Source organism: Gigantopelta aegis, chromosome 8, assembly GCF_016097555.1.
Source record: "Gigantopelta aegis isolate Gae_Host chromosome 8, Gae_host_genome, whole genome shotgun sequence".
Taxonomy (NCBI): Eukaryota; Metazoa; Mollusca; class Gastropoda; order Neomphalida; family Peltospiridae; genus Gigantopelta; species Gigantopelta aegis.
In genome coordinates, this window is record NC_054706.1 from 13,859,172 (window position 1) to 13,883,226 (window position 24,055).

Below are 24,055 nucleotides of genomic sequence, written 5' to 3' on the forward strand. Positions count from 1 at the left end.
ATGAGCTGCCGAACATCCTCGAGGTTGACCTTCACTATCTGAGCGTATCGCTGATGTAGTTTCCCGGCCTGAAGTGACCACTGCTCAGATAGTTTCATGTCCGGTTTCGGTGGCTGCGTAGACGGTTGGCTTAGCTTTACTGGTTGGCCGCTCGGGGGAGCGGTCGCCTTCCGTTTGGGAACAGCAGCTTTTCGGGCCTGCGTCTCGACGGTGTCGCCTGTAAAATCGGCGACACAGCCGGAAACGTTGAAGAGTGGCGTGGTGGAGCGGGTCGCCGATACGGGGTGTCACATATTGCAGTGTCCAACTCGTTCGGTCCCGTCGTGGTCGCTGAGGTGAGATCCGATGGGGCAGGTGCTTCTTCGTTCTTCAGCTTCTTCGGCCTTGAGTGGGCGGCGTTTGGCTTCCCCTGGACCGCCCCTGGCGCACATCTCCTCTTCCTTCACCTTCCTTTCTTCTGGATCCTGTCTCCGTACACCAAGGTCACGGTATTCAAGCAGCCAGCCATAAGTAGCAATTAGTCCCCCCAGATGGGGGGGGGGGGGGGGGGGACAACGTTTATCTCGTTCGGCGTCATAGCTGAGAGTGCGATGGGAAAGTACATATAAAACATACCCTGATGCTCTTTTATTACGAGTTAGCAGCGGGTCTCTCTCTCTCTCTCTCTCTCTCTCTCTCTCTCTCTCTCTCTCTCTCTCTCTCTCTCTCTCTCTCTCTCTCTCTCTGTCTCTGTGTGTGTGTGTGTGTCCTCCTCTCTCTCTCTCTAGCTCATCTCCTCTCCTCCTCTCTCGCTCTCTCTCTCTGTCTCTCTTCCTCTCCCTCTCTCTCTCTCTCCCTCCCTCCTCCCTCTCTCTCTCTCTCTCTCTCTCTCTCTCTCTCTCTCTCTCTCTCTCTCTCTCTCTCTCTCTCTCTCTCTCCACCCCACCTCCCGACACAAAATGGCCGTAGTTTAAAATATGCTGAGGTGTCGTTAAACAATAATTTCTATTATTTCCTTTCCCAACAGCAGCCAACTGTACAATGTAGCGAAATGTACCTAATCAAACATGTGTATTCTGTCATCTACTTCTGCTTCGCTCTCAATACCAGAGTGTTATTGACGTTTACCCATAATAATAGCAATTTCTATCATTCTTTTCTAACCTAACTATTCAGTTCCATGTTTTTGTCCTTTCCGTGAGACACTATAACGGGCGAATCCATGAATTTGTTTTGAGGGGGGGGGATGGGTTTGAGGTTTGGGTGGCGGGGGACTAACGGTGAAAAGAGCACATGGATCAACTTGTCAAAAGGGCATCCCGATGGTAAAACAAATAATAAAAGAGGAAAAAGAGGCACTTGAATATTTTTTGAGGGACGAGTCCCCTGCGCCCCCCCCCCCCACCCCGGATCCGCACCTGCAGTAAATTGATATTTTATTTCTTCTAGTCCAGTTAGATCTAATCTAACTGAATGTGTCAGTGGTTAACATCAGGAAGAAACCATTTTGCTTTCGGCTGTCACGGGGATGGCTAGCATTGCTTTACAAATAATATACTTCCCACAAAAATATTAAGCAAGTTATTGTTGTTGTTTTTTGTTTGTTTTTTTGTTTGTTTTTTTTTTGCTTGCATGTTTGTATGTTTATTTTTGATGGTTTGGGTTTTTTTTAGGTTATTTGTTGGGGGTTTTCTTTTTAGGTTTTTTTTTTTTTGGGGGGGGGGGGGTGTTCGGGTGTGTGTGTTATTGTTTTAGTTTTTTCTTGGGGTTTGCTGTTTGTTATTTCTTGTTCCAGCCAGTGCAGTATGTACTGTCCTGTTTGTGGGATGGTGCTACAAAAGATCTCTTGCTATTAATGGAAAAATGTAGCAGGTTTCCTCTCTAAGACTATATGTCAAAATGACCAAATATTTGTCATCCAATAGCTGATGATTAATACATTAATGTACTCTAGTGGTGTTGTTAAACAAAACAGGCATTTTTAACGTCTACTCAAGAATCACCCTGTCTTTTCTTTCCCTTCGGGGCCTATATAGAACGATCTGGGACCTTTTGCACTGTCATGATCAGATATTAAAAAAAATGTGTGTAACATCTCATTATTCCTTGTAATTATATCTAATACAGCAATTCGAAAAGAGTCAGACACTGATTTCAAGAACCCTGTTTTCCGCTGTATGCGGCGTCACGCAGGGTTCAATGTTGCTAGCATCCCATGATTGGTTTTCCGGCAAAGAGGAAACGTCGATGACTTGTAATGTTAGCAAGGCCAACTCGGTGAAAGCCTAAATAATCGATGCCAATTCCGTCTTCCAGTTAGACGCGCAACATCGGTTATGTAAATGTTAACAACTCCGATTCCATAATAATTTCCCTGCCAGTGTCCGGCGATCGCGCTGAAGGAGAACGCAAGAAGCATGTCTGACAGAGTTAGGTTAATATTTGTTCAAATCAGTCGATCGATATCGAAAAGAGGGATTCTGGGAGATGAATCTTGGAGACACTTTTCACAGGACAAGAAGGAAAAGAAAGGAATGTTTGTTTTATGATGCCTCGGAACATTTAAAAATGTGTGTATTTGGTGTCTGATATAATAGACTTGGCAGAGAGAGAGAGAGAGTAAAAGTAAAATTTATTTTATTTAACGACGCCACTAGAGCACATTGATTTTTTATCTTATCATCGGCTATTGGACGTCAAACATATGGTCATTCTGACACTGTTTTTAGAGGAAACCCGCTGTCGCCACATAGGCTACTCTTTTACGACAGGCAGCAAGGTATCTTTTATTTGCGCTTCCCACAGGCAGGATAGCACAAGCCATGGCCTTTGTTGAACCAGTTATGGATCACTGGTCGGTGCAAGTGGTTTACACCTACCCATTGAGCCTTGCGGTGCACTCACTGTTTGGAGTCGGTATCTGGATTACAAATCCCATACCTCGACTGGGATCCAGCCTGTAGACCGATGGCCTAATCACGACACCACCGAGGCCGGTCAATTTGTTTTATGATGGCCTCGTAAACCTTTAAAAACGGTGTATATTTTGTGTTCTGATATATAGACCCTTGAGAGAGAAGAGAAGAGAAGGGAGAGATGGAGAGAGAGAGAGAGAGAGAGAGAGAGATAGAGAGAGAGAGATAGAGAGAGATAGAGAGAGAGAGAGAGATAGCGGGGGGGGGAGAAGGAGAGAGCGAGAGAGAGGAGGAGAGCGATGAGAGAGAGAGAAAGAAAGAAAGACAGAGAGCGAAAGAAAGAAAGACAACAGACACAGACAGACGACGAGGAAGAGATAGCGAGAGACAGACAGAGAGAGGAAGGAGAGGGAGCGAGAGAAGAGAGAGAGCGAGAGAGTAGAGAGAGAAGAGAGGAAGAGACAGACAGACAGATAGCCAGACAGACAGATCGACATAGGAGAGACAGAGATAAAGCTAGAGAGAGACGAGCAGACCAGACAGATGAGACGACATAGAAGAATGAGATAGAGAGATAGATAGAGAGAGAGAGAGAGCAGATAGAGAGAGAGAGTAGGATGTCTCGTTGTCGTATTCATTAATAGCAGGGGTAGCTAGACAGACCTACAGACAACAGGGAATAAGAGAGAAAAACAATCGAAAAAGTAAATACGTATGCCACCTAGCCCGAGTACTCTGACCGTAAGAGAGATATTTGGACAGTTATAACGCGCTCATTACGTCTTCCGGTCAGTGTGCTCGGGTTAGCTGCCACAATACAAGTTACTACTTGATAGTACAATAGCACAGAGACAGATATAGAGACACAGACAGACAGACAGACAGACAGACATACAGAGAGTGAGAGAGACAGAGCGAGAAACAGTAAGAGATGGAGAGAGCGCCAAGGTATTTTTACATGCAGTCTTCCAGTATATAGGACAGTACATACCACAACCTTTGATGTACTGTGCGGGTTAAAAGTTTGTTTTTGTTTAACGACACCACTAGAGCACATTGATTTATATCAAACATTTGGTAATTTGGTCTTAGAGAGGAAACCCACTACATTTTTCTGTTAGTAGCAAAGGATATTTTATATGCACCACCCCACAGACAAGATAGCACATACCACGGTCTTTGATATATCAGTCGTGGTGCACTGGCTGGAACGAGAAATAACCCCATGGACCCCATCGACAGGGATCGATCCCAAACCGACCGCGCATCAAGTGAGCGCTTTACCACTGTGTGGGGTATTAGTTGGGACGAGGAAGAAAACCGAGACAATCGAATTTGATGGATTCTACCGGCCTCGGTGGTGTCGTGGTTAAGCCATTGGATATAAGGCTGGAAGGTACAGGGTTCGCAGCCCGGTACTGGCTCCCACCCAGAGCGAGTTTTAACGACTCAGTGGGTAGGTGTAAGATCACTACAGCCTCTTCTCTGTCACTAATCACCAACAACTAATTTACTCTCCTGGACAGACAGCCCAGATAGCTGAAGTGTGTGCCCAGGACAGCGTGCTTGAACCTTAATTGGATATAAGCACGGAATGCAATGAAGGATTCTACGCAAATGTTCTAAGCAAATGCTATACCATAGAGCTACATATATGTATATAACGCTCGTAACTTAAGGAATTAGTTTGTTTTGGTTAACGACACCACTAGAGCACACTGTTTAATTAATCATCGACTACTGGATGTGAAACGTTTGGTAATTTAAGACATAGAGTGTTAGAGGTAACCAGCTACATTTTCCCATTAATAGCAAGGGATCCTTTATATGCACTTTTTTCCATAGACATAACAGTACATACCACGGCCGTTGATATACTAGACCTGGAGAACTGATTGGGACAGGGCTTAAATCAATCAGAGAATGGGTCCTCTCAGGTGGTTCGATCCTACGACCGCAGCACATCGGGAGAGCGCTTTACCGACTGAGCTAAACCCAGCACTCCATTCGTGAAGAAACCATTTATAAGAAAGAAAGACATGTTTTATTTAACGACGCATTCATCACATTGTATTTACGGTTATATGGCGTCAGACATATGGTTGAGGACCACACAGATATTGAGAGAAAGAAAGAAAGACATGTTTTATTTAACGACGCACTCAACACATTATATTTACGGTTATATGGCGTCAGACATATGGTTGAGGACCACACAGATATTGAGAGAAAGAAAGAAAGACATGTTTTTAGGGCGTATTAACGACGCACTCCACACATTGTATTTACGGTTATATGGCGTCAGACATATGGCTGAGGACCACACAGATATTGCGAGAAAGAAAGAAAAGAAATGGTTTATTTAACGACGCACTCAACATATTGTATTTCACGGTTATATTCAGAACGGAGGACCCCACAGATGTTGAGAGAAAGAAAAACAAGACATGTTGTATTTAACGACGCACTCAACACATTGTATCACGGTTATATGGCGTCAGACATATGGTTGAGGACCACACAGATATTGAGAGAAAAGAAAGAAAGACATGTTTTAGAAACGCACTCAACACATTGTATTCACGGTTATATGGCGTCAGACATTAGGTTGAGGACCACAGATTTGAGAGAAAGAAAAAGAAAGACGACGACGCACCTCAACACATTGTATTCACGGTTATATGGCGTCAGACATTTGGTTGAGGACCACACAGATATTGAGAGAAAGAAAGTAAAGACATGTTTTTTAACGACGCACTCAACCCACTTGTATTCGTCCGGTTATACGTTCAGATATGGTTGAGGACAACACAGATCTATTGAGAGAAAGAAAAAAAGACATGTTTATTTAACGACGCACTCAACATTGTATTCATTGTATGGTTCACGGTTTTTATTTAATGGCGTCAGATTCATATGGTCAGACTATTGGTGAGGACCACACAGATATTGAGAGAAAGAAAGAAAGACATGTTTTATTTAACGACGCACTCAACACATTGTATTCACGGTTATATGGCGTCAGACATTTGGTTGAGGACCACACAGATATTGAGAGAAAGAAAGAAAGACATGTTTTATTTAACGACGCACTCAACACATTGTATTCACGGTTATATGGCGTCAGACATATGGCTGAGGACCACACAGATATTGAGAGAAAGAAAGAAAGACATGTTTTATTTAACGACGCACTCAACACATTGTATTCACGGTTATATGGCGTCAGACATATGGCTGAGGACCACACAGATATTGAGAGAAAGAAAGAAAGACATGTTTTATTTAACGACGCACTCAACACATTGTATTCACGGTTATATGGCGTCAGACATTTGGTTGAGGACCACACAGATATTGAGAGAAAGAAAGAAAGACATGTTTTATTTAACGACGCACTCAACATATTGTATTCACGGTTATATGGCGTCAGACATATGGCTGAGGACCACACAGATATTGAGAGAAAGAAAGAAAGACATGTTTTATTTAACGACGCACTCAACACATTGTATTCACGGTTATATGGCGTCAGACATTTGGTTGAGGACCACACAGATATTGAGAGAAAGAAAGAAAGACATGTTTTATTTAACGACGCACTCAACACATTGTATTTACGGTTATATGGCGTCAGACATATGGTTGAGGACCACACAGATATTGAGAGAGGAAACCCGCTGTCGCCACTTCATGGGCTACTCTTTTCGATTAGCAGCAAGGGATCTTTTATATGCACCATCCCACAGACAGGGTAGTACATACCACGGCCTTTGATATATCAGTCGTGGTGCACTGGCTGGAACGAGAAATAGCCCAACGGGCGCACCGACGGGGATCGATCCCACACCGACCGCGCATCGAGCGAGCGCTGTACCACTGGCTACGTCTCGCCCCCTAAAATCATTTATAAAACCTGTTGGTTAGGTTATAGAGTTTTGTCACAGGTTGTGAGCGTATAATGGATACGCTCTCTTATCAACGATCAAGTTAAATATCTACGTGAAACCGACTTCGCCTAAAGCAATCGAGAGAGAATCAGTTAACAAAAGGAGTATCCACGAGTATTGGAAGGCGGGTCTTCAAAATTTCTGGAGGCAGTTTGTAGACAAATAACTAGAGAGATACAATAAACCGGTTCTGGTTCTAGTCACATTTATTTTATTTTATTTTCCTACTGATATACACATGAGGTTCAAGCATGCTGTCCTGGGTACATACATCAGCTATTTGGGTTGTCTGTCCAGGACATGGGTGTAAACTGTAAGATTATAATAGCTAACAGTTAGTGAGAGAGCAGTCACAAAACAGGTTTGTTTTGTTTAACGACACCACTAGAGCACATTGATTTATTAATCATCGGCTATTGGATGTCAAACATTTGGTAATTTTGACATATAGTCTTAAGAGAGAAAATCCGCTATATCTTTCCATTGGTAGCAAGGGATCGTTTATATGCGCCATCCCACAGACAGGATAGCACATACCACGGCCTTTGACAGAGCAGTCGTGGTGCACTGGCTGGAACGAAAAATAGCTCAAAGTGCCCACCGACAGGTGTCCATACTAGACCAAACGCGCATTTTACCACTGAGCCCCGTATTGAAAGTGAGGTGCCCTTCCAACTCGGCCCGGTCAGATGTTTGTTGTTTGGTGTACTTTGTTGTTGATGTTTGATGGATCAAATGATGACTCCGAAATACGAGCTAAATACCGATTAACCACAAATATATTCAACGAAGAATACTGGCAGTCCATTCACTTTAACTTCACTTCCTACTGATTGGAGTTCAAACACGCTGTCCTGGACACACATCACAGTTATGCATTTTTATATTAAACATACTAAAGATAGAGCTGTGTTATGAACATATTTATAACAGTTATTTATTTGTCATGTTTATCCTTGCTATGTATATAGTGATATATTATTGCAATATCCAATACACCAACTAGTCAACTGCCCCCCCCCCCCCCCCCCCCCCAGTGCTGGAGTAAAACCTAAAATTCAGGTAAAAATGTTATAAATATTCGGGTAAAATGCGCTAACCTGAGACCTCTTTACCATGTCTTTCCATCATTGTACCCTCAAAATTAGTTGTAATCTATGTAAAAACGCGCACGCATTGATTCGTTTGCAACCCTATATAGCTGTTTGGTAGAAATGCTAACATAAATAAATGTTGTTATTCGGGCGTATGCAAATAGCATTTGATCGTATCAAAGATCAAATCGAACTTTAAAGGGATTGCAATTCATTATTTTGATAAATGCATGGTATGGTTTGTTGCCATACATTAAGAAGAAGAAGAAGAAGGAAATACTTTATTTAACGACGCACTCAACACATTTTATTTACGATTATATAGCGTCTCATACATTAAATAACTTGCGGTACTTTTGCAATGAACGCTTTTGTTGACCATTTTTGTTAAAATAACATTGACTTACATATAAGCTATAATAGAAGCATGCGTTAGGCTATTTAACTGCGGCTGCTGTGTGAGTTTTGGAAGCGCACGCATCGCACGCATCGCACGCTTGTGTCATTGTAAATAGTGTATTTCAATCGCAAAGCCTAGTTTCAACACGTGAAAATGGACACTAAGTTGAGTTACTCTAACAAACCTGTAACACATCTGGATAAGGTTACAATAAAGTGAAAAGTGAGTCTGTGATGTTGAAACGGAAAAATACTCTCTATACTAAAATTATATTACAGCCCCAGGTACGTGGGTTTTTAGAATTATATTTTTTAAAATGCATTTCATGGTATTACAAACACTTCGGATATACGAAAATGGGTATATAGGCTTAATCTAACAATAAATTGTAAGAACTCCCCCCCCCCCCCCTCCCCCCGAAAAACCCCCACACTAGTAGTGAAACATACAATAACATCGTAGTGTTTAAAAACTAAGAGTCGGTCACTTTAATTTGTGTGGCCGTGCCGCATCTGGTGTAAATGAGCCTTAACAGTCAACAAGAAACAACTACCACTGATAGAGATCGAAGGTAATTTTACTAGTTACTTGGGGAAACCAAATACAACATTTTGATACATCGGTGTCTTGCTTCGTGTAGATATACATCGTAACAAGGCGAAAGGTGTGCTATGTAAGTGACAACCCCAGGGCTATGCATTGTTAACGACAAACGAATGGCTTACGGCTAAAACACCTGCCGCCAGGTAAATAAATATAGGTAGTCTAGATCGAACTTCGGAGACGGCCGAGCGATGCTGATTACACACAGTTATTTATGGTTACCTGCACATTCCATATAGTGTTGTTTACATCAAAAAGGTAAGTCCACCTTGCATTGTTGTCTAGAAGTTTTTGTTTACACACATAAAGTATTTACAATATGTAGCGAAAAGGAATATGAAAAAGGAAGGTTACGACGTTACAATACATGTCAAAAGTACGGCTGTTTGGTGTTCAACATACTATAGTTCGTTTTGACATTTGGTGGAGCGTGCATGCGTCATTGAATTCTAAGTGACTGAATAGAATTGTTTTAACTTTATGCACTAGATATATATTCACACGCGTCTACCGTGGCGGCGTGGGTCCGATATGTCCACCACAATATATCAAGACTTTTATCCGTGACATAATGGATACAACTAATTTTAGGCTACAATTGAGTACAGTGAAACCAGTATTAATTAGTCACATAAAAAGGGAAAGAACATTCGGTGACCAACACCTTGAGAGAGAGAGAGAAAGAGAGAGAGAGAGAGAGAGAGAGAGAGAGAGAGAGAGAGAGAGAGAGAGAGAGAGAGAGAGGGAGGGATGGAGAGAGAGTGAGAGGGGATGGAGGGAGAGAGAGGCGGCGGGAGGACGGGAAGGTAAAGAGAGAGAGGGGGGGGGAGGGGAGGGATGGAGAGAGAGTGAGAGAGGGGATGGAGGGAGAGAGAGGCGGCGGGAGGACGGGAAGGTAAAGAGAGAGAGAGATAGAGAGAGAGAGGGAGAGAGGGAGGGAGGGGAGTGATGGAGAGAGTGAGAGAGCGGATGGAGGGAGAGAGAAGCGGCGGGGGAACGGAAGGTACAGAGAGAGAGAGAGAGAGAGAGAGAGGAGGGAGCGAGCGAGAGGTCTGGACAGAGTTGTGGAGCTACTGCGGCCTTTGTTAAACCAGGGGCGGGACGTAGCCCTGTGGTAAAGCGCTCGCTTGATGCGCGGTCGGTTTGGGATCGGTGGGCCCGTTGGGCTATCTCTCGTTACAGCCAGTGCACCACGACTGGTATATCAAAGGCCGTGGTATGTGCTATCCTGTCTGTGGGACTAAGACTATATGTCAAAATAACCAAGTGTGCTCTAGTGGTGTCGTTAAACATAAACGTTTTTTTAATTTTGTTACACCAGTTGTGGAGCATTGGCTGGAATGAGAAATAGCCCAATGGACCATTGGCGCTCTGCTACTGGGCTACTTTCCGCCACGCAACCATTTCGAGTCCACCTTGAACTTTGTTTTTCAAATTTCTTCGAGATAATGAATATTATTGTAAATTTTAATATTTTAATATATTTTGCACAGCTCTTTTAATTGAACGTTTCAATTTTTATATTGATTTAATAATCGTTTCATTTATGTACTTACCTTTGTTTAACATTCATTAATTCATTCAGAGACAAAAAAGTAGAGAGACTGATAGATAGAGAAAGAGGGGGAGGGAGAGAGGGAGGGAGAAAGGGAGAGAAAGAGAGGGGTGGGGTGGGGTGGGGGGGGGGGGGCAAAACTGTGTATGAGTCGGATTACGGGGCAACAGCCAAATATAAAAGCTTTCCGCTATGAGGTAAAAAGGTTGCTGTGTTAACTTAACAACATGTTTTATTGATTCTCAATCTTTATTACATGCATGGTTATCCAGCTGTCGCTTTCCATCTGGAACAAACATATACACCTGAAAATTAATTAAACCCCACCTGAACTGTATTACAGCCAAAACAGCGCTTAGAAGTAGTTTCCCTTGCCGACTTGGTTTAAACTAAATATTGGGATTCTTTATATATTCTTAATTTACTGGGTATTTACCGTGATGACGTGAATTTGACGTGACTATATCAAATTACGGTTCAAGCACGCTGTCCTGGGGACACAGTCCTGCGACCTGAATTCCCTCTCCGGGACATATGTGTGTGATTTCATTCATTCATTTAATGTATAGTTCGTTTCGTGCTTATATCCACTTAACCGGACAGAGGAGTAATGGTTAATTGTTAACTGTTAACAGACAGACAGGTAGAGAAAGTGAAAGAGAGACAGATACATATAATATATTTTAAAGCCTCTGGTAGTAGTAGGTTTCACAAATTACATTTATGATAGAATTTCCCTCCTGAACATGTTTAGATGTTTTGACACAAATGTTTTTTAATGAGCATTCATTTTACAATGTAACGAAAACGTCAGAAAGAAATGTATATCGTGTTTGCGTTATTGACAGACGATAACGTTAAAAATGTACTACGGCTACAGAAGAGAGAGAGAGAGAGAGAGAGAGAGAGAGAGAGAGAGAGAGAGAGAGAGAGAGAGAGAGAGAGAGAGAGAGAGAGAGAGAGAGAGAGAGAGAGAGAGAGAGAGAGAGAGGGGGGTGGGGTGGGGGGGGGAGACACACATACACACACCTTAATTATTATATAACCTAGTTTTAAAAAAATATTGAGTTGAGCGATTAATCGTTTCCAACCAATGCATCCATACGTAAGAGATTGCCGTTCACTTCCACCCCAACCCCCTAGTACTGAAGTAAAACCTCAAAATCGGAAAAAAAAGTATGGAGATATTCGGGCAACGTGCTAACCCGAGATTTTATTTTACCATGTATTTCCATCATTCTACCCTAAACATTTTTTGTAATCCATCTAAAAATGCGTTGTAATTCGTTTGCAAACCCTATATTATAGTCGTTTTGCATTAATAATATGAATAAATGTTGTTATCCAGATTCGGTTTTTTTTTTTTTTTTTCGAGCATTTTCGTTTAATTCGGGCCTTACAAAAATGAGAGCCTGTACTCCTATGAATGTATGTTATTTGTAGGGGATAATATCACTGTGTTCGTTGTTAACCATAAGGGTTACCTTTCTAACTATTTGTAGGGGATAATATCACTGTGTTCGTTGTTAACCATAAGGGTTACCTTTCTAACTATTTGTAGGGGATAATATCACTGTGTTCGTTGTTAACCATAAGGGTTACCTTTCTAACTATTTGTAGGGGATAATATCACTGTGTTCGTTGTTAACCATAAGGGTTACCTTTCTAACTATTTGTAGGGGATAATATCACTGTGTTCGTTGTTAACCATAAGGGTTACCTTTCTAACTATTTGTAGGGGATAATATCACTGTGTTCGTTGTTAACCTATTTGTAGGGGATAATAAGGTTAACCATAATTACCTTTCTAACTATTTGTAGGGGATAATATCACTGTGTTCGTTGTTAACCATAAGGGTTACCTTTCTAACTATTTGTAGGGGATAATATCACTGTGTTCGTTGTTAACCATAAGGGTTACCTTTCTAACTATTTGTAGGGGATAATATCACTGTGTTCGTTGTTAACCATAAGGGTTACCTTTCTAACTATTTGTAGGGGATAATATCACTGTGTTCGTTGTTAACCATAAGGGTTACCTTTCTAACTATTTGTAGGGGATAATATCACTGTGTTCGTTGTTAACCATAAGGGTTACCTTTCTAACTATTTGTAGGGGATAATATCACTGTGTTCGTTGTTAACCATAAGGGTTACCTTTCTAACTATTTGTAGGGGATAATATCACTGTGTTCGTTGTTAACCATAAGGGTTACCTTTCTAACTATTTGTAGGGGATAATATCACTGTGTTCGTTGTTAACCATAAGGGTTACCTTTCTAACTATTTGTAGGGGATAATATCACTGTGTTCGTTGTTAACCATAAGGGTTACCTTTCTAACTATTTGTAGGGGATAATATCACTGTGTTCGTTGTTAACCATAAGGGTTACCTTTCTAACTATTTGTAGGGGATAATATCACTGTGTTCGTTGTTAACCATAAGGGTTACCTTTCTAACTATTTGTAGGGGATAATATCACTGTGTTCGTTGTTAACCATAAGGGTTACCTTTCTAACTATTTGTAGGGGATAATATCACTGTGTTCGTTGTTAACCATAAGGGTTACCTTTCTAACTATTTGTAGGGGATAATATCACTGTGTTCGTTGTTAACCATAAGGGTTACCTTTCTAACTATTTGTAGGGGATAATATCACTGTGTTCGTTGTTAACCATAAGGGTTACCTTTCTAACTATTTGTAGGGGATAATATCACTGTGTTCGTTGTTAACCATAAGGGTTACCTTTCTAACTATTTGTAGGGGATAATATCACTGTGTTCGTTGTTAACCATAAGGGTTACCTTTCTAACTATTTGTAGGGGATAATATCACTGTGTTCGTTGTTAACCATAAGGGTTACCTTTCTAACTATTTGTAGGGGATAATATCACTGTGTTCGTTGTTAACCATAAGGGTTACCTTTCTAACTATTTGTAGGGGATAATATCACTGTGTTCGTTGTTAACCATAAGGGTTACCTTTCTAACTATTTGTAGGGGATAATATCACTGTGTTCGTTGTTAACCATAAGGGTTACCTTTCTAACTATTTGTAGGGGATAATATCACTGTGTTCGTTGTTAACCATAAGGGTTACCTTTCTAACTATTTGTAGGGGATAATATCACTGTGTTCGTTGTTAACCATAAGGGTTACCTTTCTAACTATTTGTAGGGGATAATATCACTGTGTTCGTTGTTAACCATAAGGGTTACCTTTCTAACTATTTGTAGGGGATAATATCACTGTGTTCGTTGTTAACCATAAGGGTTACCTTTCTAACTATTTGTAGGGGATAATATCACTGTGTTCGTTGTTAACCATAAGGGTTACCTTTCTAACTATTTGTAGGGGATAATATCACTGTGTTCGTTGTTAACCATAAGGGTTACCTTTCTAACTATTTGTAGGGGATAATATCACTGTGTTCGTTGTTAACCATAAGGGTTACCTTTCTAACTATTTGTAGGGGATAATATCACTGTGTTCGTTGTTAACCATAAGGGTTACCTTTCTAACTATTTGTAGGGGATAATATCACTGTGTTCGTTGTTAACCATAAGGGTTACCTTTCTAACTGTTTGTAGGGGATAATATCACTGTGTTCGTTGTTAACCATAAGGGTTACCTTTCTAACTATTTGTAGGGGATAATATCACTGTGTTCGTTGTTAACCATAAGGGTTACCTTTCTAACTGTTTGTAGGGGATAATATCACTGTGTTCGTTGTTAACCATAAGGGTTACCTTTCTAACTGTTTGTAGGGGATAATATCACTGTGTTCGTTGTTAACCATAAGGGTTACCTTTCTAACTATTTGTAGGGGATAATATCACTGTGTTCGTTGTTAACCATAAGGGTTACCTTTCTAACTGTTTGTAGGGGATAATATCACTGTGTTCGTTGTTAACCATAAGGGTTACCTTTCTAACTGTTTGTAGGGGATAATATCACTGTGTTCGTTGTTAACCATAAGGGTTACCTTTCTAACTGTTTGTAGGGGATAATATCACTGTGTTCGTTGTTAACCATAAGGGTTACCTTTCTAACTGTTTGTAGGGGATAATATCACTGTGTTCGTTGTTAACCATAAGGGTTACCTTTCTAACTGTTTGTAGGGGATAATATCACTGTGTTCGTTGTTAACCATAAGGGTTACCTTTCTAACTGTTTGTAGGGGATAATATCACTGTGTTCGTTGTTAACCATAAGGGTTACCTTTCTAACTGTTTGTAGGGGATAATATCACTGTGTTCGTTGTTAACCATAAGGGTTACCTTTCTAACTGTTTGTAGGGGATAATATCACTGTGTTCGTTGTTAACCATAAGGGTTACCTTTCTAACTGTTTGTAGGGGATAATATCACTGTGTTCGTTGTTAACCATAAGGGTTACCTTTCTAACTGTTTGTAGGGGATAATATCACTGTGTTCGTTGTTAACCATAAGGGTTACCTTTCTAACTGTTTGTAGGGGATAATATCACTGTGTTCGTTGTTAACCATAAGGGTTACCTTTCTAACTGTTTGTAGGGGATAATATCACTGTGTTCGTTGTTAACCATAAGGGTTACCTTTCTAACTGTTTGTAGGGGATAATATCACTGTGTTCGTTGTTAACCATAAGGGTTACCTTTCTAACTGTTTGTAGGGGATAATATCACTGTGTTCGTTGTTAACCATAAGGGTTACCTTTCTAACTGTTTGTAGGGGATAATATCACTGTGTTCGTTGTTAACCATAAGGGTTACCTTTCTAACTGTTTGTAGGGGATAATATCACTGTGTTCGTTGTTAACCATAAGGGTTACCTTTCTAACTGTTTGTAGGGGATAATATCACTGTGTTCGTTGTTAACCATAAGGGTTACCTTTCTAACTATTTGTAGGGGATAATATCACTGTGTTCGTTGTTAACCATAAGGGTTACCTTTCTAACTGTTTGTAGGGGATAATATCACTGTGTTCGTTGTTAACCATAAGGGTTACCTTTCTAACTGTTTGTAGGGGATAATATCACTGTGTTCGTTGTTAACCATAAGGGTTACCTTTCTAACTGTTTGTAGGGGATAATATCACTGTGTTCGTTGTTAACCATAAGGGTTACCTTTCTAACTGTTTGTAGGGGATAATATCACTGTGTTCGTTGTTAACCATAAGGGTTACCTTTCTAACTGTTTGTAGGGGATAATATCACTGTGTTCGTTGTTAACCATAAGGGTTACCTTTCTAACTGTTTGTAGGGGATAATATCACTGTGTTCGTTGTTAACCATAAGGGTTACCTTTCTAACTGTTTGTAGGGGATAATATCACTGTGTTCGTTGTTAACCATAAGGGTTACCTTTCTAACTGTTTGTAGGGGATAATATCACTGTGTTCGTTGTTAACCATAAGGGTTACCTTTCTAACTGTTTGTAGGGGATAATATCACTGTGTTCGTTGTTAACCATAAGGGTTACCTTTCTAACTGTTTGTAGGGGATAATATCACTGTGTTCGTTGTTAACCATAAGGGTTACCTTTCTAACTGTTTGTAGGGGATAATATCACTGTGTTCGTTGTTAACCATAAGGGTTACCTTTCTAACTGTTTGTAGGGGATAATATCACTGTGTTCGTTGTTAACCATAAGGGTTACCTTTCTAACTGTTTGTAGGGGATAATATCACTGTGTTCGTTGTTAACCATAAGGGTTACCTTTCTAACTGTTTGTAGGGGATAATATCACTGTGTTCGTTGTTAACCATAAGGGTTACCTTTCTAACTGTTTGTAGGGGATAATATCACTGTGTTCGTTGTTAACCATAAGGGTTACCTTTCTAACTGTTTGTAGGGGATAATATCACTGTGTTCGTTGTTAACCATAAGGGTTACCTTTCTAACTGTTTGTAGGGGATAATATCACTGTGTTCGTTGTTAACCATAAGGGTTACCTTTCTAACTGTTTGTAGGGGATAATATCACTGTGTTCGTTGTTAACCATAAGGGTTACCTTTCTAACTGTTTGTAGGGGATAATATCACTGTGTTCGTTGTTAACCATAAGGGTTACCTTTCTAACTGTTTGTAGGGGATAATATCACTGTGTTCGTTGTTAACCATAAGGGTTACCTTTCTAACTGTTTGTAGGGGATAATATCACTGTGTTCGTTGTTAACCATAAGGGTTACCTTTCTAACTGTTTGTAGGGGATAATATCACTGTGTTCGTTGTTAACCATAAGGGTTACCTTTCTAACTGTTTGTAGGGGATAATATCACTGTGTTCGTTGTTAACCATAAGGGTTACCTTTCTAACTGTTTGTAGGGGATAATATCACTGTGTTCGTTGTTAACCATAAGGGTTACCTTTCTAACTGTTTGTAGGGGATAATATCACTGTGTTCGTTGTTAACCATAAGGGTTACGTTTCTAACTGTTTGTAGGGGATAATATCACTGTGTTCGTTGTTAACCATAAGGGTTACCTTTCTAACTGTTTGTAGGGGATAATATCACTGTGTTCGTTGTTAACCATAAGGGTTACCTTTCTAACTGTTTGTAGGGGATAATATCACTGTGTTCGTTGTTAACCATAAGGGTTACCTTTCTAACTGTTTGTAGGGGATAATATCACTGTGTTCGTTGTTAACCATAAGGGTTACCTTTCTAACTGTTTGTAGGGGATAATATCACTGTGTTCGTTGTTAACCATAAGGGTTACCTTTCTAACTGTTTGTAGGGGATAATATCACTGTGTTCGTTGTTAACCATAAGGGTTACCTTTCTAACTGTTTGTAGGGGATAATATCACTGTGTTCGTTGTTAACCATAAGGGTTACCTTTCTAACTGTTTGTAGGGGATAATATCACTGTGTTCGTTGTTAACCATAAGGGTTACCTTTCTAACTGTTTGTAGGGGATAATATCACTGTGTTCGTTGTTAACCATAAGGGTTACCTTTCTAACTGTTTGTAGGGGATAATATCACTGTGTTCGTTGTTAACCATAAGGGTTACCTTTCTAACTGTTTGTAGGGGATAATATCACTGTGTTCGTTGTTAACCATAAGGGTTACCTTTCTAACTGTTTGTAGGGGATAATATCACTGTGTTCGTTGTTAACCATAAGGGTTACGTTTCTAACTGTTTGTAGGGGATAATATCACTGTGTTCGTTGTTAACCATAAGGGTTACCTTTCTAACTGTTTGTAGGGGATAATATCACTGTGTTCGTTGTTAACCATAAGGGTTACGTTTCTAACTGTTTGTAGGGGATAATATCACTGTGTTCGTTGTTAACCATAAGGGTTACGTTTCTAACTGTTTGTAGGGGATAATATCACTGTGTTCGTTGTTAACCATAAGGGTTACGTTTCTAACTGTTTGTAGGGGATAATATCACTGTGTTCGTTGTTAACCATAAGGGTTACGTTTCTAACTGTTTGTAGGGGATAATATCACTGTGTTCGTTGTTAACCATAAGGGTTACCTTTCTAACTGTTTGTAGGGGATAATATCACTGTGTTCGTTGTTAACCATAAGGGTTACGTTTCTAACTGTTTGTAGGGGATAATATCACTGTGTTCGTTGTTAACCATAAGGGTTACCTTTCTAACTGTTTGTAGGGGATAATATCACTGTGTTCGTTGTTAACCATAAGGGTTACCTTTCTAACTGTTTGTAGGGGATAATATCACTGTGTTCGTTGTTAACCATAAGGGTTACCTTTCTAACTGTTTGTAGGGGATAATATCACTGTGTTCGTTGTTAACCATAAGGGTTACCTTTCTAACTGTTTGTAGGGGATAATATCACTGTGTTCGTTGTTAACCATAAGGGTTACCTTTCTAACTGTTTGTAGGGGATAATATCACTGTGTTCGTTGTTAACCATAAGGGTTACCTTTCTAACTGTTTGTAGGGGATAATATCACTGTGTTCGTTGTTAACCATAAGGGTTACCTTTCTAACTGTTTGTAGGGGATAATATCACTGTGTTCGTTGTTAACCATAAGGGTTACCTTTCTAACTGTTTGTAGGGGATAATATCACTGTGTTCGTTGTTAACCATAAGGGTTACCTTTCTAACTGTTTGTAGGGGATAATATCACTGTGTTCGTTGTTAACCATAAGGGTTACCTTTCTAACTGTTTGTAGGGGATAATATCACTGTGTTCGTTGTTAACCATAAGGATTACCTTTCTAACTGTTTGTAGGGGATAATATCACTGTGTTCGTTGTTAACCATAAGGATTACCTTTCTAACTGTTTGTAGGGGATAATATCACTGTGTTCGTTGTTAACCATAAGGATTACCTTTCTAACTGTTTGTAGGGGATAATATCACTGTGTTCGTTGTTAACCATAAGGATTACCTTTCTAACTGTTTGTAGGGGATAATATCACTGTGTTCGTTGTTAACCATAAGGATTACCTTTCTAACTGTTTGTAGGGGATAATATCACTGTGTTCGTTGTTAACCATAAGGATTACCTTTCTAACTGTTTGTAGGGGATAATATCACTGTGTTCGTTGTTAACCATAAGGATTACCTTTCTAACTGTTTGTAGGGGATAATATCACTGTGTTCGTTGTTAACCATAAGGATTACCTTTCTAACTGTTTGTAGGGGATAATATCACTGTGTTCGTTGTTAACCATAAGGATTACCTTTCTAACTGTTTGTAGGGGATAATATCACTGTGTTCGTTGTTAACCATAAGGATTACCTTTCTAACTGTTTGTAGGGGATAATATCACTGTGTTCGTTGTTAACCATAAGGATTACCTTTCTAACTGTTTGTAGGGGATAATATCACTGTGTTCGTTGTTAACCATAAGGATTACCTTTCTAACTGTTTGTAGGGGATAATATCACTGTGTTCGTTGTTAACCATAAGGATTACCTTTCTAACTGTTTGTAGGGGATAATATCACTGTGTTCGTTGTTAACCATAAGGATTACCTTTCTAACTGTTTGTAGGGGATAATATCACTGTGTTCGTTGTTAACCATAAGGATTACCTTTCTAACTGTTTGTAGGGGATAATATCACTGTGTTCGTTGTTAACCATAAGGATTACCTTTCTAACTGTTTGTAGGGGATAATATCACTGTGTTCGTTGTTAACCATAAGGATTACCTTTCTAACTGTTTGTAGGGGATAATATCACTGTGTTCGTTGTTAACCATAAGGATTACCTTTCTAACTGTTTGTAGGGGATAATATCACTGTGTTCGTTGTTAACCATAAGGATTACCTTTCTAACTGTTTGTAGGGGATAATATCACTGTGTTCGTTGTTAACCATAAGGATTACCTTTCTAACTGTTTGTAGGGGATAATATCACTGTGTTCGTTGTTAACCATAAGGATTACCTTTCTAACTGTTTGTAGGGGATAATATCACTGTGTTCGTTGTTAACCATAAGGATTACCTTTCTAACTGTTTGTAGGGGATAATATCACTGTGTTCGTTGTTAACCATAAGGATTACCTTTCTAACTGTTTGTAGGGGATAATATCACTGTGTTCGTTGTTAACCATAAGGATTACCTTTCTAACTGTTTGTAGGGGATAATATCACTGTGTTCGTTGTTAACCATAAGGATTACCTTTCTAACTGTTTGTAGGGGATAATATCACTGTGTTCGTTGTTAACCATAAGGATTACCTTTCTAACTGTTTGTAGGGGATAATATCACTGTGTTCGTTGTTAACCATAAGGATTACCTTTCTAACTGTTTGTAGGGGATAATATCACTGTGTTCGTTGTTAACCATAAGGATTACCTTTCTAACTGTTTGTAGGGGATAATATCACTGTGTTCGTTGTTAACCATAAGGATTACCTTTCTAACTGTTTGTAGGGGATAATATCACTGTGTTCGTTGTTAACCATAAGGGTTACCCTTCTAACTGTTTGTAGGGGATAATATCACTGTGTTCGTTGTTAACCATAAGGGTTACCCTTCTAACTATTTGTAGGGGATAATATCACTGTGTTCGTTGTTAACCATAAGGATTACCTTTCTAACTATTTGCAATCTATAATACTCATGCCAGACTTTGTGCTGCCTACTCCTCCACCAGTCATGGCAATTTTATTGTTTAATGATTGATACGAAAACCAAATGTAATTACTGGAAAGTATAAAAAGGAAAGAATTATATTAATTTACACTGCAGCTGCAAAAATATCACACAATACATTGGATACATGTGTATTTTGTTTGTAAATTTGTTGGGGTGAAATGCATCATAATTATGTTTTACTAGTCTAAAGAAGATACAATGTATGTTCGAAAATAAATCTGCTTTTCATCCTAAAACTATTTCTTTTCTTTCAATCGCTTATTAACAATGTGCACCTTATTACACAGATTGTGTAGAGTTTATAACCTTGAATACGTTGGTCATTCGCATTCAGATGATATACTAGTATCCATAGTCACCTCTGTATAGTATGCACATGCGCGGAACATCATACAACCAGAATATACACCGAAGGACCACAGGCAAATCCAAATGTGTTCATTCACTTTTCGAACAATAAAATTACTTTGGTTTAATCACGAAATGCAGATTATCATTTTATAAAGAGATGAAAGCCATTTATATCCACCCTTATACCACCCAGTATTTGTGACATTTTGAAGCAGCTACATGTTAACAGAATGGACTGGCCATTGTATTCCCCTGGCTCCTATTCAGTAGAATACACATGGGGGAATTAGTAAGTAGACTGCGAGATCACAGCATCTTCCTAGTCAAATCTCGTAGATCTTGAACAATTTCAAACTGGGACACGCTTGAGGTGCTTGCATCGCAAGATCGAACCACCTCGGTGGACCCATTCAGCTGACTGTGTTTTTCTAGTTCCAACCAGTGCACCACAACTGGTCAAAGGCCTTGGTATGTGTGAAAGTCCATATAAAAGAACTCTTGCTGCATTAAAAAAGGGTAGCTGGTTTCCTCTGCTGACTACGTGTAATGTGGTATGTTTCTTCTTCTTCTTTCTTCTGCGTTCAAGCTATAGTTGATCATGCTTTATATTTGGAGTCCGGTTGTGGTGACAGCCAGTGTTGCTCCATTCGGCTAGTGCTTTATCCTGACTTCATCGTAAAGGGAGCAGGATTGTAAGATGTACTCTGGGGACTGTGGTTTCTGTATCACTCGCTAGACCAGTCTTTGGAAATAACCATAGGTTGTAGGCCTACACCAAATAGCCGTAGTTTAAAATGTGTTGAGCTGTCGTTAGAAGTCCTCTCTTTTTCATCATCTGTCTTGAACTTGCACATATGTCATTCCAGTTTTATGAACACGCGCAAGAGAAAAGCACTTGGATCTCCAAGTGAGGAAAATACCATTAGGAAAAAACAGGCTCGCGGTGATTTTGGTACGTAAAATATATATAAAATGTAAGATGGTGTAGAATTGTTTTTTAATTAAATTAAATTGGAACTAATACAGAGAGGATAGATGACATGGCTATAGTTATTCATGCAAATAAACATTACGATTGCACTTTCAATATCTAATTTATTTTAAAAAGGACGAAATTCCAGTTCCAAGTAAAATAACAATTAAAATAATTAAGTCGCAAAGCCCAGGGGCCTATTTCACAAAACATCGTACGTTTAAGTCTGCGACTAGCATACATTTACAAGTGTTTGGCATCTGTTTCACGAAGAGATTTACATCATTACAACGATGGAGCATTTTAAGGACAAAAGAAAACGAAATGCATGTGCTTTCTAACTATATTTGTTGTACTATAATAGAAATACAAAATTATGGTTTAGTCGTAGATTTACGTTTACATGCACAACTAGGCTTACGATGTTTCGTGAAATTGGGCCATGATTTAGGTTTTATTTCTATTAAAGACTGTTAACATACTAGAATAGGCATCATTAAAGGTCTTTGAATGCTGATTTTTTTTTGTCATGGCAGTTTCAAACTTACATTTTAAAATACACAATGTTCGCTCATATTATAATAATTTATTTATTTATTGTTGTTGTCATCACGATCGTCATCATCATCATTACTTCTTGTTATTGATATTATAATAACCATTAGTACTACTGTCTAAGACTTTATACTATTATATTATTGCTAGATGTAACCCGTGCTATGGACGGGAAAGTTTAGATGGATTGTGGCGAACTAACATTGGGCTATCTAGCCAGCCCTCATTAGTTCAGGCTATATACACAGACGCCGTTTATACAGTCACTTCCATGTTAAGTGACAAAGAAGGCGGCATCCATAGTGGTTGTATTTAAAGAAATCATCTTTGTATACGATATTTGCCATGATATTTGCCATGAAATGTGTGCGTAGTCCTGCTTAGTCGATTGGATCCTCTTTTTTTCTCTTTATTATTATCATTTTTTTTTTTTTTTTAAATTATATTGGTAGTGGTAGAGTTTACAAAACATACATTACAAAATACAAAGAAAAAAACACACAATATACACACAACACGTAATTATTTACAAACAGTAATTTAAAAAGTATGTACAGCTGATTTTTCAGTAAGATATAACATGTGTATGTAAACACATGGGTTTAATGAATGAATGAATGAATGAATACATGTTTACCAACACCCCAGCACGAAATACATCGGCTATTGGGTGTCAAATTGGTAATGCAAACAAATAAGATGATGATCAACATCAATATAAAAATTCAAGATTTAAATAAAAACAGTGTAAAGAAATGTACAAAAACACAAATATCACAGATAGATACTGACTTCTACTCAAAATTTCAATTTGTGCTGTATTGGCCATTCTCAAAGAGAATGTTACATCCCTGCACCACGGTGAGGTTACAGATTCTTGCGAAGTCCGGTATCGGGTAAGTGTAAAGAAGGCTGTTGACGGTACAAATTAAACGAGGAGAAGCAGTCGGAACATGATACTCGTGCACATAAAGGCACAAAAGGGTAACATGGCAAAGAATATGCATCAGTGAATAGTCAAACATCCGAGTACATGGCGAGAGAGAGAGAGAGAGAGAGAGAGAGAGAGAGAGAGAGAGAGAGAGACCGAGACCGAGCCAGATCCATTGGAGCCAGATCCATTGGAGCCAGAGCCAGAGCCAGATCCATTGGTATGGTCCAGTCCAGTTGGAAGCAAGTTATGCCACGTCGCAAGGATTATGACTTTTTACGAAACTGACGATCGCCAGGTTGATGCAGCGTTTCAGTGCTACCGGCAGGACTGCAGACCGACCTCGAAGTGGAAGACCACGCGTCACAACAGCCAATGAGGACTGCCATCTCTGCATCAGATTCCTGATTGGACATGTTATCAGTCGTCACACAGTACGTTGCCGATTACGACTGCATGGTATAAGGGCATGTCGACCATTCAGAGGGATGACGTTGACGTGGCAACATCGACTTCATCGTTTGCATTGGGCACGTCAAGTTGAACGTTGGCAATATCGGAACTGGCAACGTGTGCTCTTTTCAGATGAAAGCAGGTTCCAGCTGTTCAGAGCCGACGGCAGAACACGTATCTACCGACGTACGGGAGAGAGGACGGCTCCTTGTTGTGTTCAGGAGAC

General features: G+C 39.6%; 1 protein-coding gene across 3 annotated transcripts in view; it reads left to right on the plus strand.

Moving 5' to 3' along the window:
* The first annotated feature begins 8,573 nt into the window (after positions 1-8,573).
* LOC121379101 (carbohydrate sulfotransferase 15-like) overlaps positions 8,574-24,055 on the plus strand; it is a 24,852-nt gene continuing 9,370 nt past the window's right edge. The window contains exon 1 of one of the 3 annotated variants that reach the window (XM_041507573.1): positions 8,574-8,622. The gene's annotated coding sequence lies outside the window, so the exon portion shown is untranslated. Of the gene's footprint in view, positions 8,623-8,805; positions 8,910-9,115; positions 9,200-24,055 lie in introns of those variants that run through there. The other 2 variants (XM_041507572.1, XM_041507571.1) reach the window with 2 other exon arrangements.